Consider the following 15,131-nt stretch of genomic DNA (forward strand, 5'->3'; position numbering starts at 1 on the left):
CTCTGCATCTGTAGACTCCTCCCTGTGAGACTCTGATTTGTCCATTTGAGAGGAAATCAGCATCTTGTGTTCTCAGCAGTTTGGAGGGTTTCTCTCCTCTGAACCAGAAGAAACTCCAACCAGATGATGAAGGCTTCACTGAACAGCTCAGGGTCACTCTGCCCCCTACTGGAGACTTTGTGATCTTCAGTTCAGCCTTTGGTTTGTGTGCTGTGGAGTTCAAAAAAATAGATGTATTTATCCGTCTAAACAGAGGCCAACATCTAACACAGTTGTTGTTCCTGCTGTCAGTGTGGCTCTGGGTCTTTCTTCTGGTATTTAACAAAAACATTTACTTTTAATAATAATAATACCAAAAATAAGACAATATTAGTAAAATGAGTAATGTTAAAAACACACATCACACACAAACACACCAAACTATTGAAGTGTTCAGGTGTATTTTTGTGAAAAGTCTTTTTTCAGTTTCAGTGATATTTACTCCTCAATATAATTTCTCTCATAAAATGAGTCATATCAAAAACACACTAAGAAATTACCTGATACACGTATAGAATCTCTGTTGCTGCACTTTTTATAATCTGAACCCTTCCTGAGACCACAGCACTGATAATCACCACTGTGACTTTTATCTAGCAGATTTATTTTGAAATCTTGTTGTGTGACGTCAGAATAAAATGTCCAATCATTTCTCTTCAATGTGTATTTCCAGTCATCTGTTTTTCCTTCCTTCATGTCACATTTGAAGGTTAAAGATTCTCCAGTAAAAATATTTGACCATTTGGGTTCAAAGGTCAACACAGCATCTAGAACAAACACAAACACACAATTGAATTAAAAAACTTGATTTTACCATGTAAAGAAACAACAAAAAAGAACATCTATTATTAATAAAAATATACAATCAGAGGTTTTGTCTATAAATGATGCATTAAACTGACATTAATGTAAAAACTATGAAAATAAACAACATTATAGTTAAATGGTGAGAGTGCAATGGTACAAAGTACTATGTCACACACATGCAGAATCATTTCTAGAGATGTTTATAAATTATTTTCAGCCATATGTGATAAACATGCACCAATAAGGAAAGTAACTGTGAGATCTAGTCAAGCTCCTTGGTTGGATGTTGATCTAAATCAACTTATGAAGGAGAGAGATCAAAGACTTTAGTCATGTGTCACTTAGATTACTGCTCTGCTATTGGGTCAAATGCAAACAAAGATGAGCTTGAAAGAGTTCAGAAAGTGCAGAACAGGGCTGCAAGATAAGCTCTGGGTTGTCCTTTTAGGACTAATACAGACTGGATGCATCCGTGTCTTTCATGCATGAACGTTCAGGACAGGTTTGCATGTAGTCTGATTTTGTTTCTGCATAAAATCTGGACCCTGCACAAACCCTTTAGCTTATTTTTGCAGCTGTTGCAAAATATAAGACATCATTTAACACTAGAAAAGCTTCTGTTACTTTAACTCTCCCTCTACCACGAACCAGAGCCCTAAAAAACTGTCATGTATGTCAATTACATACTGGAACATGCTGCCTTCAGAAACCAAAGTAGAAAAATGCCAAAAGAGTTTTAAAGCTAATCTTAAAAAATCGAAATCTTATAACATAATTTCACTGCACAATTGTCATTTGTTTTAATAAAATAGATTCTCATATTTTTGTTTTTTGAGATTTATTTTGAATATATAATTTCCTCTGTATTTGTTTTTTCATGTATGTATTTTGCTGATTTTGTGTATACTCAAAAAAAGGAAATTACCAGCCAATCAACTTTACAGAAATGTAACTTGTCATTTCAACCAGAAAATTGTATGTTTGTAAATCATACGTGAAGGAATCATGTCGATTGTACATAAAAATAATCAATTTAGCAGTAACTAAATTCAATCATGTTGGTCCAACATGATACCATTAAATTGGATTATATTAGTAATCCCAAGGCATTGTGGGATACCATTTTCTTTGTCTATCTGGGCAGATTGGCGATTAAGTGTGAGTTTTTGTCCATGTGTTTTGTTGTCTAGCTGTTTTACTCCCTTTTAACTAGTAATTTAAAGTGTTATGTTTATTTTGGGAGAGGATGATAATCAACCCCCTTGTTCAGTAAAACACCAGTGATCCAATATGAAAGACAGAGATATTTACACATGAACTCCTATCCTGAAATGCGGGACATTGCTGGTTAATTCATCTATTTGATATGAAAATTACAAGGCCAATAGGTTGAACTTTAGAAAAGTGTGTCAATTTCAGGTGTTTAAACAAAACTAAAGAAAATATAACAAACAAGTTAAGTTAGATCCACATATTGAGTTGGGTAGACATACAAATTTAAGTTCAATAAACTTAAACAATTACGTGTTACCAATTGTAGTGATTCATTTAAATTAGGTCAACTTTTTTCTTATTAGAGTGAGCAACAATATTAAGTTAAAGTAGTGTTTAAATTGAATCAACTTAAATTTATTAGTTTGAACCTAAATACATTAAGTTGACCCAACCTAAGTACATTAAGTAGGACCAATATGATTCATTTTTGTTCAAGTCAAGCTTTCTAATCAGGTGGAAAACCTTTTAATAATTTTTTTATGTTCATTCAATGTGAAAGGTTTTTGAGTGATTCCTTTAATGCGGACGCCAGGAAGAGTAGTCTTACCTTTGGATAAGACAAATGGGCATCCTTAAATAAATAAATAAAAATCTATGTCCAAATGGAGAAACATGGGGGGGGGGGGGGGGGTGACCCACTTTCTGTCCTCTGTCATCTTTGACATCTTTTCTCAGGAATCTGTGCTCCCATTCACAACTGACACAATAACAGAGCAGTAACCAGACTCATCAGCACTAAACCACATGAAGACTCTCTTTGAATAATGAGACATTAGTCCACCATCCTGATCCAAACTGGATCTTTGACCTTTGCATCTGATCACATGACGACTAGTTATTTAACGTTTGTGTCAAAGCTTGGAGATGGTCAGAACAGAAGAAAGAGAACTTCCTCACCAGCAGTCAGAAGTGAAGAAGCTCCTCAGATGAACAGTGAGTGACTTCAATGACTAATAAATGTGAATGTCTGAACTTCTTAAAGGTCTGGAAGTTTTCATGCTGATTATTTCAATAATGAAGAAAGAAAACACAAAGAAACTCACCAACAATGGTGACTGGATCACTGATCTCTGTGGAATAAACTGGTTCTCCTCTTCCTCCTCTGCATCTGTAGACTCCTCCCTGTGAAACTCTGATTTCTCTATTAGAATGGAAATCAGTATTTTGCACTGTCAGCACTTCCTGGTTTTTCTCTCCTCTGTAAAAATAATAACTCCAACCAGATGATGATGGATTCACAGAACAGGTCAGAGTTCCTCCATTTCTACTTATCTGAGCCTTTGGAGGATCTGGAATAGATTTCAAAACAATAAAAGAAACAGATTCTATTAATATTAAAACACATTTACAAGAAAAATCACGATAAACTTTAAATTGATGATTTCTTGTTAAAACATAAGAAATAAAATATGTGACCATCTTCTTAGATAGAAACATGTTTGTTTACTTTTATAGTCTAAAAGGATTCCTGTCATGTATTTTGATGCCTTTAATAAAAATATAGAGAAAAACTCATAACATGTTTCCATCTTAACCGCGACACCGCGCCCCCTGGTGGTTCATCACCGCGGTTATCAAAAATTCGACACTGTCACAGCTCTAGTTTATATGGAAGCGAATCTGTAGCATAAATAAAAAGCAAAGTCAAAACCAGAAATGCTTTTTAATTTTCAAAATGAAGCTGCATTCTTTGACTCAAAATTAAAATGAAAAAGCAATATTTCAAAATGCTTTTTCATTTTATACTTAAAACCGCTGATTCTGTGTCATAATTAAAACAAAAATGTAAAGAGGGGATTGCATTTGCATTTTCAAATCCACCCTGGGAAAATTGTTGTAATAAGTTCCTGGGGGTGCACATCTCCGACGACCTGTCTTGGAACCAAAACACTGCATCACTGGCCAAGAAATCCCAACTACGCCTGTACTTCCTCCGTAAACTGAAGAGGGCCAAAGCTCCTCCCCCCATCATGCAGACCTTTTACAGGGGGGCCATCGAGAGCATCCTGACCAGCTGCATCACCGTGTTGTACGGAGCCTGCAACGCATTATGCCGGAAGACTCTGCAGCACATTGTGAAAACAGCTGAGAAGATCGTTGGTGTCCCTCTTACTGGCCTCTCGGACATTTACCGCTCCCGCCTCACCCGCAAAGCCATCAGGATTGCAGGGGACCCCTCCCACCCATCCCAGAGACACTTCAACCTGCTGCCATCAGGGAGGAGGCTGCAAAGTATCCAGGCCAGAACCAGCAGACTAAAAGACAGTTTCCTCCATCAGGCGATAAGGACACTCAACTCCCTCCCTGCCCTCCCCCCTCTGGCCCCTCCACTCCAACCTACAAGCTCACATTGAAAACTTTCACAACAGTTCAGATCACCACCTTCACCAAAGACTGCCATCAATGACTCATCCACTTACTGTTCTCAGCACTGTTGTCACTTTAACCATCTCATTGCTCTCTGCACTGTTTAGACTACTGTTATTCTTCTTCTTATTGCTGCCTTTTTATCTATTTTTTAAGTCGTTTATTTATTTATTATTTTATATGCTGCTTGCACTGTGGGGTGAGAGGAAAGAAATTTCATCTGTGCTGTATGTCTTTATGGATGCAGCATATTTGACAATAAAGCCGACTTTGACTTTGACTTTCTTAAAAGCATTAGCAGAGGGGAGGCGGGGCGATGACGTCACTGCTTTCTCCGTGTGTCCGGCTGCTGACTGACACAGACAGACATCCACAAGCAGACTGTGTTAGCGGCAGAGAAGACTGCTTTGTGTTGGTTGTGAACTTCTGATGAGTTTCCACAGCTTCTCAGGACTACATAACAGCATGTCCGCCGTCTGCGGTCCTCCTCCTGACGCACCGCGGACAAGCTTTGTTCTTCGAACAGCCAGCTGCCATCGCACAGCGGAGCGTGAAGCTCCTGATCATGATCGCTGAAGGGGGAAATGCTGCTACGATCTGAGAAACCATCATATGAATTTGTGTTTCCAGTGGTGTCCAGAACAAAATAAAGGATGATGTAATTCCCACATATTTACAAATGTATCTGCAGCTTCGTGCTGAATTTGCTGTTTGATTTATTAAGATCCAGGAGTCCAGGTTTGAGCAGTTCAGGTCCAGCGGTTTGTGAACAGGACCCGGTTTTAGGTGATCTTAATGTGAAAAATGCAGCAGAATGTTCCTTTAGTGCCCTCGCAAATCAGAAGCTGTGAATCGCAACCAAACTTCAGCGTCGTCTGACCGCACGGATTTACAAACAAATGATCGAGCAGAGCAGGCCCTTAAATATAGTCTTAACTGTAATAAAAGCACATTTAGAAGATAGTCTCCTGCAGTTTAGCGCTGAGTGAGTGTTTGTCCAACCAGCAAACATTTAGCATGGTGAAATCTGCTATCTGTTGATGGGGCTCTGGCTGTCATCAAACAGCAAATTCAGCGCGAAGCTGCAAATAAATATGTGAATATGTGGGAATTACATCAGTCTTTATTTTGTTCTGGACACCACTGGAAACACAAATTCATTTGATGGTTTCTCAGATCGTAGCAGCATTTCTGCCTTCAGCGATCATCGGAGCTTCCCGCTCCGCTGTGCGATGGCAGCTGGCGGTCCGAAGAACAAAGCTTGTCCGCGATGCGTCAGGAGGAGGACCGCAGAAGGCGGACATGCAGATACTTAGTCCTGAGAAGCTGTGGAAACTCATCAGAAGTTCACAACCATCACAAAACCCTCGTCTCTGCCGCTAACACAGTCTGCTCCTGGTGCGTGTGTGTGCGTCAGTCAGTCGAAATGAATATTGTGACAAGGTGCGCGGGGTGGATGTTAAAATGCAAATGCAATCCCCTCTTTGCATTTTCGTTTTAATTATGACACAGAATAAGCGGTTTTAAGTATAAAATGAAAAAGCATTTTGAAGTATTGCTTTTTCATTTTAATTTTGAGTCAAAAAATGCAGCTTCATTTTGAAAATGAAAAAGCATTTCTGTTAATCCATTTTAAATGTCAAATTAGACATTTCTAAATGAATTATGCTACACATTTACCAGTGACCTTTTTGAAAATGAAATGTCAAATACCATTTTCTTTATCATTTTAATTAAGTGACAGAAAAAGCTGGGTTGAAGTATAAAATGAAAAAGCATTTTGAAGTATTGCTTTTTCTTTTTAATTTTGAGTCAAAAAATGCAGCTTCATTTTGAAAATGAAAAAGCATTTCTGGTTTTGACTTTGCTTTTTATTTATGCTACAGAATCGCTTCCATAGTTTTAAGCCAAAACCCAGTAAACTTATTCTCCTTGGTTGTAAAATGAACAATTTCTGTACATAAATTATTTAGTAATAATTATTCTGACAACAATCTTTTTTTATGTTTCTAACTGGATTTTCTCTGTTTTTTAAATCCATGATTGTAAAATTGTGATTTTAAAATAAAATCCTGTCAAAAATATACTTTTTAAATCAGTGTTGATGTATTTTTTAAATCATTTTATTTTTTGTTTATAGAAAAGTTAAGAAACATTTTACAAGTTCTAATTTTTGGTAAAAGTAGAAGAAAAAAACTTTACATTCAACTAAGTATGAAATTCTTACCTAAAACAGACAACCTTAAAGCTTTACTCCACTTTGTTGCAGAATATGAATCATCTGTGGGTCTGCTCTTACAGCTGTAGTCTCCACTGATGGAAGCTGTGATAGTCCAGTCTTTCTGCTTTGTCCTGAATGTCTGTGACTGAGGTCTTCTCCATTCATACTCCCACTGAACTCCTTCACCTCCCTGAACCTCACATGTCAGAGTGATCGTCTCTCCTCTGAAGATCTGAGACCAGCTGGGTTTTTGGGTTACACTGACTTTGTTGGAAATTGTTTCCATCAGATTTAAAAACATTAAAACACATTTTAATGTTAAAATCAATGATTGTGAAAAGCTTTCAACAAAGTGAAATCACTCACAGGTTCTTTGAATGGTGACTTCATCACTTGGATCAGAGTAGACGGCTGGTTCTCCTCTAAATCCTCTGCATCTGTAGATTCCTCCTTGTGAAACTCTGATGTTTCCATTTAGTCCATCGTTCATTCTGTATTCAGAGGTGTGTGAGGTTCTTCTGAACCACTCATATTTCCAACCAGCAGATTTCTCCACAGAGCAGATCAGTGTCACTCTGTCTCCTACTGACACAGTTGTTGTTGCTGCTGTCAGTGTGGCTCTGGCTCTGTCTGCAATGTTTGACATTTCAATATAACAATTATGAGAATCATGCTGCATCAGTGGCATTCATTAAATACATTTTTAAATATAAATTCTCTCATAAAACGAGTCTTGTCTGAAACACACTAAGAAATTACCTGATACACGTATAGAGACTCTGTTGCTGCACTTTTTATAATCTGAATCCTTCCTGAGACCACAGCACTGATAAACACCACTGTGACTTTTATCCAGCAGATTTATTTTGAAATCTTGTTGTGTGACGTCAGAATAAAGTGTCCAATCACTTTTCTTTAATGTGTATTTCCAGTCATCTGTTCTTCCTTCCTCCATGTCACATTTGAAGGTTAAAGATTCTCCAACAAAGAAAGATGACCATTTGGGTTCAAAGGTCAATTCAGCATCTAGAACAAACACAAAACCACAATTTACAAAAAACTTTTTTAAATGAAGATAAACACCAACAAAACCAAACATTAACATTTTAAAATCAATCAGGTTTTTTGTCTAAAAATGCTACTTAAACTGACATGAATGTAAAAACTATGAAAAGAAACAACAAAAAGTCCAAAAGTGTCACCTTCAGTGTGTCCACTGTGGAGGAGTGAATACAGCACTACTGTACATGAAAGATGGAAACATCAGAGATTCAGAAACTGATACAATATTTCAACAATAGAAAGAAATGAAACTAAAACTGTCAATGAATGTGACATTAAGTCAATGGTTTCTCTAACAATAATGTGAAAGTTTTAGTGAATAAACAAAGAAAAATGATTTCTTTCTAAAGAAAACTGTTCATCATGATCCCTGATAGAGTTCAGCTGAATCCTGTGGAGAAAACAGCTGCATGCAGTTGAAACATGAAATTCTAACAATTTAGTTCAAACATAGATTTTTCCTGATGAATGTGATGAAAACAGCAAAAGTTCTTGTGAAAAACTCACAGATGAACTCCAGTTTACAGAGCAGAGTGTGTCCCATCCTCACAATCAAATCACACTGATGAAAAAAAATCCTGATGGAAAAGAGAAAAATGAAAGTGTGCTTCAGGAAAAGCAAAGAACTGTGAGAAACTAAAAAAAACATGATGTTTTCTGTAAATATTGAATGGAAAAGACTCACTAACTTCTAGTTTCCTTCTTTAAGACAACAATAACACAACTGTCACAACGTCCTCGACTGAGAAGGAAGACAAAAAGTATTTCAACTGATTTAATAAAGACAAGAAAAATGTTATTTCAATAAAAATTTAACTCCAAAAATCTTAATAATGGTTTTTAATTATGAGTGAATGACATTTAATCATTATTAGCAAAAAAAAAAAAAACATTAGATTTTAGGAAAAGCAAAGTAAAGATTTGCTTCTAAAACAATCAAAGTACTTTTCTTCAAATGTGCTGCAGAGAAATCTTCAAGTCCAGATTGTCCACAAAGCAGTGAACTTCTTTCAGTCACCAAGAAATGAAAATGTTCTGATTCTGGTAAGTCTAGAATACTCACAGTGTGGACTGACTGATAGTAGTTCTGCTCTTTGTTCATCCGTGTCCTCTCTTCTAACAGCAAATGTCTTCATTCTTCTAAACCACTAAGATCAGCTTCTGGGATGTGAAGAGTCACATGGTCTCAGTGCAGAAACATTTTCTATTTCTGCATTTTATGGTCACTTCCTGGTTGAAGTGTTACCATCACATCATTCACACCAGATGAAGAAGAAAATATAAAAACTGCTGCAGCATGAAGTCATAAGATGATGAACTTTGTCTATTTTCATCATTTTGGTCTCGCATCTTGTAGAGAATTTTTCTTGCTGAAAGACTGGAAAAGTCCATTGTCTTGGATCAAGTCCTGAACTCAGACTGGATTCTGTATTGTTCTGTATTTAGACTGCCGTGAAGCAGACTCTAATGTTTCAAACTAAATCTTATAAACAAAACTTATTTTCCTTTTATCTTTTTTCCTCAGAGGTCGCCACAGTTATTCAGCTTCCTCCATCTAACTCTGTCTTCTGGATTCTCTCCTCTAACACCAGCTACATTCATGTCATCATGTCATCCATAAACATCCTCCTTAGTCTTTCTCTAGACCTGTTGCCTGGCAGTTCTAGACTCAGCATCCTTCTATCTATATATTCCCTGTCACTCCTCTGGATACGTCCAAAACATCCAAAGTATCTTCATATCTGCTGCCTCCAGCTCTGCTTCCTGTCTTGTCCTCAGTGTCTCCATGCAGAACAACATGGCTGGTCTCACCACAGTTTTTTAGACCTTTCCTGTCATTTGAGCTGAAACTCTTCCATCACACATCACACTTTTCTCCACTCATTCCAACCTGCCTGCATTCGTTTCTTCACTTTTTTTCACACTCTCCATTACTCTGGACTGTTGACCCTAGATACATAAAATATTCCACCTTTTTTTCTCACTCTTTTCCTTTCCAAGGCAAACCTCCACCTCTAGCTTCTCCTTCCCTGCTCTCAATACAAATCACGTCGAGAGCATCATCATTGATTTGGGTTCCACTTTAATAATCTGTTTCAGATCCATCAGAGCAGCTTCTCTATTGAACAAAAGATGAAATTGTGAAATGAAAATCACTTTTCTGGACAACAATCAAATGCTTTATCATTCAGAATATTCAGAACATGAAGACTCTCATTCATCCAGGTTGATTCCATCATAGTAGTAGGTTGAACAGGGCTGACTTAATATCGGCTATGCAAACCAAGCTCTTGCTCCAGTCATATAGAGACCAGACAGCCCTCGGTAAAACTGCATAGATCCCATACTCCCCCTGATCTTGGTGGTCTTACTGGACAGGCGCTCCGTCCCTTCAATCCCAACGACCTGACCCTTCACTGTACAGAGAGGAGGACGTTGTATATTAATCGAGTGAAGGTTTTTAACAGAACAAAGCTGCTGAACCGCCTTCCCAGAGCATGGACTGCATGGATGCATGGACCGCAAACAATACGGAAGAGAACTGTGACCTCCAATGGAGGTCCGCTGCCCTTTCTAGCCATAAAGAGAACGTTTTGTTTTATGTTTTTAGTACATATGAGTGGCTTTCAAACGATCGGAATAACAGTGTTTGCTATTTTTAATGTGATTTTTTTTCCCCTTAGTTTTACTTATGTCTGAGTACGGTGGCCGAGGATTTGAGCAAAAAAAAAAAGCAACTACAAACAAAAAATTTAACTGCAAACAAAAAGTGATCACAGCCAAAAAATGTTGCTGCAAACAAAAGAAAGCTAGAACAGAAGTGAATCCACAACAGTTTATCGGGTATTGTTTTGCCGACAGCTCTCTGTCTGCTCGCTTGTTACAGCCGCAGACAGAGATCCGCTGAAGGATTAGAAATCTGCCTGCTTCTGTCTTCTCCGCTTGTCCCCTGCCCAAATATGTGGTGTGTTTTTGGCCGAGTCTATGGCGTTTCATCTCAGCCATAAAGTGAAAGGGTGTAAAGACAACTGAGCGGGCGTATTCAGGAACTGAGTGAGGAGCCTTTCAACCGCGCAGGTGCAATTCTAACCGAGCGACTCCGCATTTTACAACTGCAGGCCTGAAATCCTAACTGAGCGGTGATCCTGCTCGCTCACTTCACCTTTGCATGCTCGCCTGGGTTTGCGCGCAGTGTTAAGGGGGTGTGTTTGTGACTTGGGGGCAGGAACCTTTCTGGTTGATCTGATCTGCTAAGATTTGCTTGTCAAATCCAGCAAAGCAGCGGTGGGTCTTTCTTTTAGGGGCTTTAATAGAAAGAAACAGCGGCCGTAACGTGGATTAATGGGATTAAAACGGTAACAAACGCAGTGATTTTCACATGAGAAAAATTTACAGCACAAAAAACCTCGCTGCACTTTCTTACCTTGGTCTTGGGTCATTGGTTAACGTTTTAATCCACGTTACATCAACGGTTTTTTTTTATGAATTTCTAGCATAAAGGGGTGGAGAACAAGTTTGACACAAAGATCCGACATTTTTAACTGTGATAGTCAAAGAGCCACACCACACACTGACCTGCACACACACACAACACACAATTAAAGCCATATTATTTTATAACACACAATACAACAACACTGGATTATACCGTGCCGTTTCAGTTATCGGTGTGTTTTTTTTTTCTGTATTTAAAGTTACAATATACAGTTACAACATGCATTTTGGTGTGTGTTTTAAAAAGGCAGCGAGCGCAAAACTGAGTCAGTTGTGATTTTTTTTTCAGTCATCAATCAGCATCCAAAAATCCACCAAAGTCGTCATCTTCTGTATCTGGAACAGCTGGGCTACATTCCTATCAAACACGGCAGCTTCCCTTTCCTCATCGTCAGAGTCCGTCTCGTTGCAGTGCGGCTCCAAAGAACAAGCAGACAAGTCAGCCCAAACTCAAGTTCTGCAGTCCAGAAGTGTGGCATAACTCGCCCGTTTCTGCCTGCCAGTAAAGGAGCGGAGGATGGACAGCTTTTCATTGTCATCTGCTGGAAGTTTCTGCACTCGAGTCGATCTTCCACCACAGGCAACCTCCTGTTCCACGGAAACTCTGCTGCTGATGCGTCTTCTTGTCTTGTCGGAGTTGGTTTTCCAGCGTCCTCACTAGCGAACCATGGATTCATTATTTTAAATTTTCTGGCAGCTGATGTTCGGTAAAGTTGGAAAGATCTTCACAGATTCAGACTTCCGGCTCCAAAGAAAAGTTTAGGGATTTTTTCCTTTCCTGATTTTCATCACTAATCAACTGATTCTTGCATCCACAGTGTTGGCCATGGTGAAAACAAAGCATGACAGTAATAAATATGCTTTAACAACATCTGCTGTAACAACATATTTTTTCCAAGCAGCACATAGCTTTTATGTTGCAGGAAAGGTGAAGAACAGACCCCTCCTGAGACCTCATAAATCTTTACACAGAAAACCCCTTCTGCTTCATTGGGTGAGTGACAAGAGGAGCATTTCTCAGTTCTCTGGCTTCACAGGAAGGAGCTGAGTTAGGAGTGACTGACCCTCGAGTCACCTCCTCTAATCAAATGAAGACATGACCCCCCCCCCCCCCCCCCTCCCCAGCAGCAGTTCGAAATGGCATCTGTGGCGCTCAGGACAACTGGGCCCGACTGCCCACAACAAGGTACCCAACAGCAGAATGCACAGACCAGGGGCAGAGGGCGTGGCGGTAATGAACAGTACCCACGACCACTCCAAGCCCCTCCTCCACTGTAGCGAGGACCACAGGAGTGGCAAGTCGGACAATACCATTTGTTGATGCAGGAGCCATGGTCTCTTTCCAAGCTCAGAGGTAACCCCATGATGGGTTTAGTGGACACTGGTGCAACATGTTCCTCTATAAACTGTCAGTTACCTCCATCTGCTCTGACAAATGAACATATGACTCCTCAAAACCTGCAAAAGACCATCCGACTGACTTTTGACCAGATGGTGGAACATTCATTTGTGCATTCACCACACACGCCTGTGAATCTGTTGGGACGGGACATTCTTGTCAAAACAGGAGCCAGCATTCTTTCAGATCGGATGCCACACACCACAGCCAACCCCCACTGCTGACATCGGCTGGATCCAGAGGCCCCTGACAACCCAGGTGTGTTCCATGAATTTCAGGTATGGAAGCCATGAATCCTGTCCTTGAAGCCATATTTTTCTGCCTCCGATGACCTGAACTGCACACTCTATTATGACTGACAGGATGATCAACTGTATCAGGAAGCATTTTATCAGGTAGCAGGCCACATGTGGCATTTAAAATCCACTTACATATACATTGGTCCTGAGGGTGTGACGGTTTCATTGTTCATTCACACACTCACAATTGCAATGGCACCGGATGTAAGACACAGCTGTATCTCACATAGATTTAGCACTCCCCCTGGTCATGAGGCTCGGCAACTCGGACCCATGACTAAAAGGGACGTTAACAACACAAACTGTCAAAATTGTGCTTTTTCAGGTGTTCAACTTTCTCCCTCAATAAAAATTTACAGGTTAACCTTGCCTCCAACGACTAACTCCTCAGTTCTAGAGAATGTCTGCATTGTCAGACATCACAGAGAAGACGGAAGACGGATCATGAAGATGCAGAGGCGATGTTAAGAACGCTCCCTGACGCTTCATGCTCCACAGGTTAATTTGATGTTGGTTCATCCTCCACTGTTCCCACGGTGGAGATTCAGGTAACTGCAGGAGTGAAAGTTTTCAGACCACAGTACTGGTGGTGAAGGATGCAGATGAAGGGATGGAGGAAATTCTGACTGGTTTATGGAACTCTGGTGTCATTGAGCATTTGCTTTCTTCATGGTGTACTCTTTTGAGACCAGTTTTAAAAGCAGATGGTAAAACTTATCACATGGCACAAGATTTAAGGGCTGTTAATGACGTCACCATTACGCTAGTCTTACCCATCCCTGACCCATATTGCATGCTGTCAACTTTAACCCCACAATGGGTGTTGTTCACTGCCATCGATTTAGCAAATGTTTTCTTTTGCATTCCATTACATGAAAATAGCAGATATCTATTCGCATGTCAGTACAAAGGTGTTAATAAAATTGTCCTGGCATTTTCAATCAATGTCTGCAATTTCTCCTGTAGAATGTTGTCATACCAGAGGGTTGTGTTTTGTTGCTGTATGGTGATGACCTCCTGCTAGCAGCTCCAACTCCTGAAGCCTGCCTGCAAGCAATGAAAGATCTTCTGTTGAAGTTGTATGATTTGAGTTTTACAGTGTCTGTCGGCAGAACTGTTTCCAGCACAGGATCTTCAATGTCTATGGAGCATAGAATGTCTAATTTGCAGCATAAACATCTCGAGATGGTTTGGACATGTTGGTTTTCTTGGGTCTTTGTGGTTATAGTAGATATTTCTTCTTTGTTTTGTGGAACGCACTGCCTCCTTGAGGTCAATGATTAATGACAAGGGTGCGACTGACCTCATGGCTGCAAGGCAACAACAATAAGTTGTATCATTTCTTCACGTTGAGATCTTGCCTTTCACAGGAACGTGGACGGGACGCCTGTTCACCTTACCGGTGCACCAAACTGTTTGTTGTTTTTATGTTTTACTTTACATTTATTTCGTTTTATGTGTTTGTGCCTTATCTCTATTTAAATCTACAATGTTTCCCTCCACTAGTGGCCTGGGGTTTTCCCAGTCCAAGAGAGGGGGGTGGACAAAAGATGTCTTAATAATGAAAAGAGGGACAATGTGAAGGACATTGTTTTATTATTATCATAGTTTAAATGTATTTGTCTAGAAAGAATGTTTAAATGGTAACTCAGATTGACCATTTTAACTTTTTAGAGCTTTGTGTGTCTGTTCATCTTGTTCTCTCATCCACAGCAAGGATGAGTGGGTTTTACGACACTGTCCTAAGGTGATAAGGAATACTGGTGGAGTTAGAATAGAATCCACCAAATGGATCATTAGACGACAGCCCCTAATAAAATTTTCTCTTTGTCTTGAATTTGTTTCCCCCCACTCCTCTGCCCGGATACGGAGGAGTGGACTTTCATGATTGGACTGACTGAAACAGGCGGGCTCCTCTGTCAGCCAATCCGAGCGGCCAGAGGTGGATATTCGGCCGCAATGTTAGGTCAGAGTTCGCGACAAAATGGCCGCTAAGCCGTAGGTCGTGTGGCCGTCCCATAATGATTTCAAAACTTCTTTGGGATATCCACAACACGTGTGTTTTGGTTTCGTAACTGTACTTTGAAGTACATTTTATTTTGGTCACTTTTATTGAGTGTTCAGCTCAGGGCCCCAAGAGAGTTAGGGGCCCCAGGCTATCACCTAC

General features: G+C 39.6%; 1 protein-coding gene and 1 long non-coding RNA gene across 2 annotated transcripts in view; one reads left to right on the top strand and one right to left on the bottom strand.

Annotated features, from left to right (window-relative positions):
* LOC110013936 overlaps positions 1-15,131 on the top strand; it is a 105,954-nt gene that overhangs the window by 44,836 nt on the left and 45,987 nt on the right. The gene's annotated exons all lie outside the window — the stretch shown is intronic.
* Positions 7,082-8,335, bottom strand: LOC105357923. The gene is made up of 3 exons (XR_002872004.1): positions 8,279-8,335; positions 7,912-7,950; positions 7,082-7,339 (listed from the first exon to the last, which is right to left on the bottom strand). It is a non-coding gene; the product is annotated as an uncharacterized LOC105357923 (long non-coding RNA).

This window comes from Oryzias latipes, chromosome 18, assembly GCF_002234675.1.
Source record: "Oryzias latipes chromosome 18, ASM223467v1".
NCBI classification, from domain to species: domain Eukaryota; kingdom Metazoa; phylum Chordata; class Actinopteri; order Beloniformes; family Adrianichthyidae; genus Oryzias; species Oryzias latipes.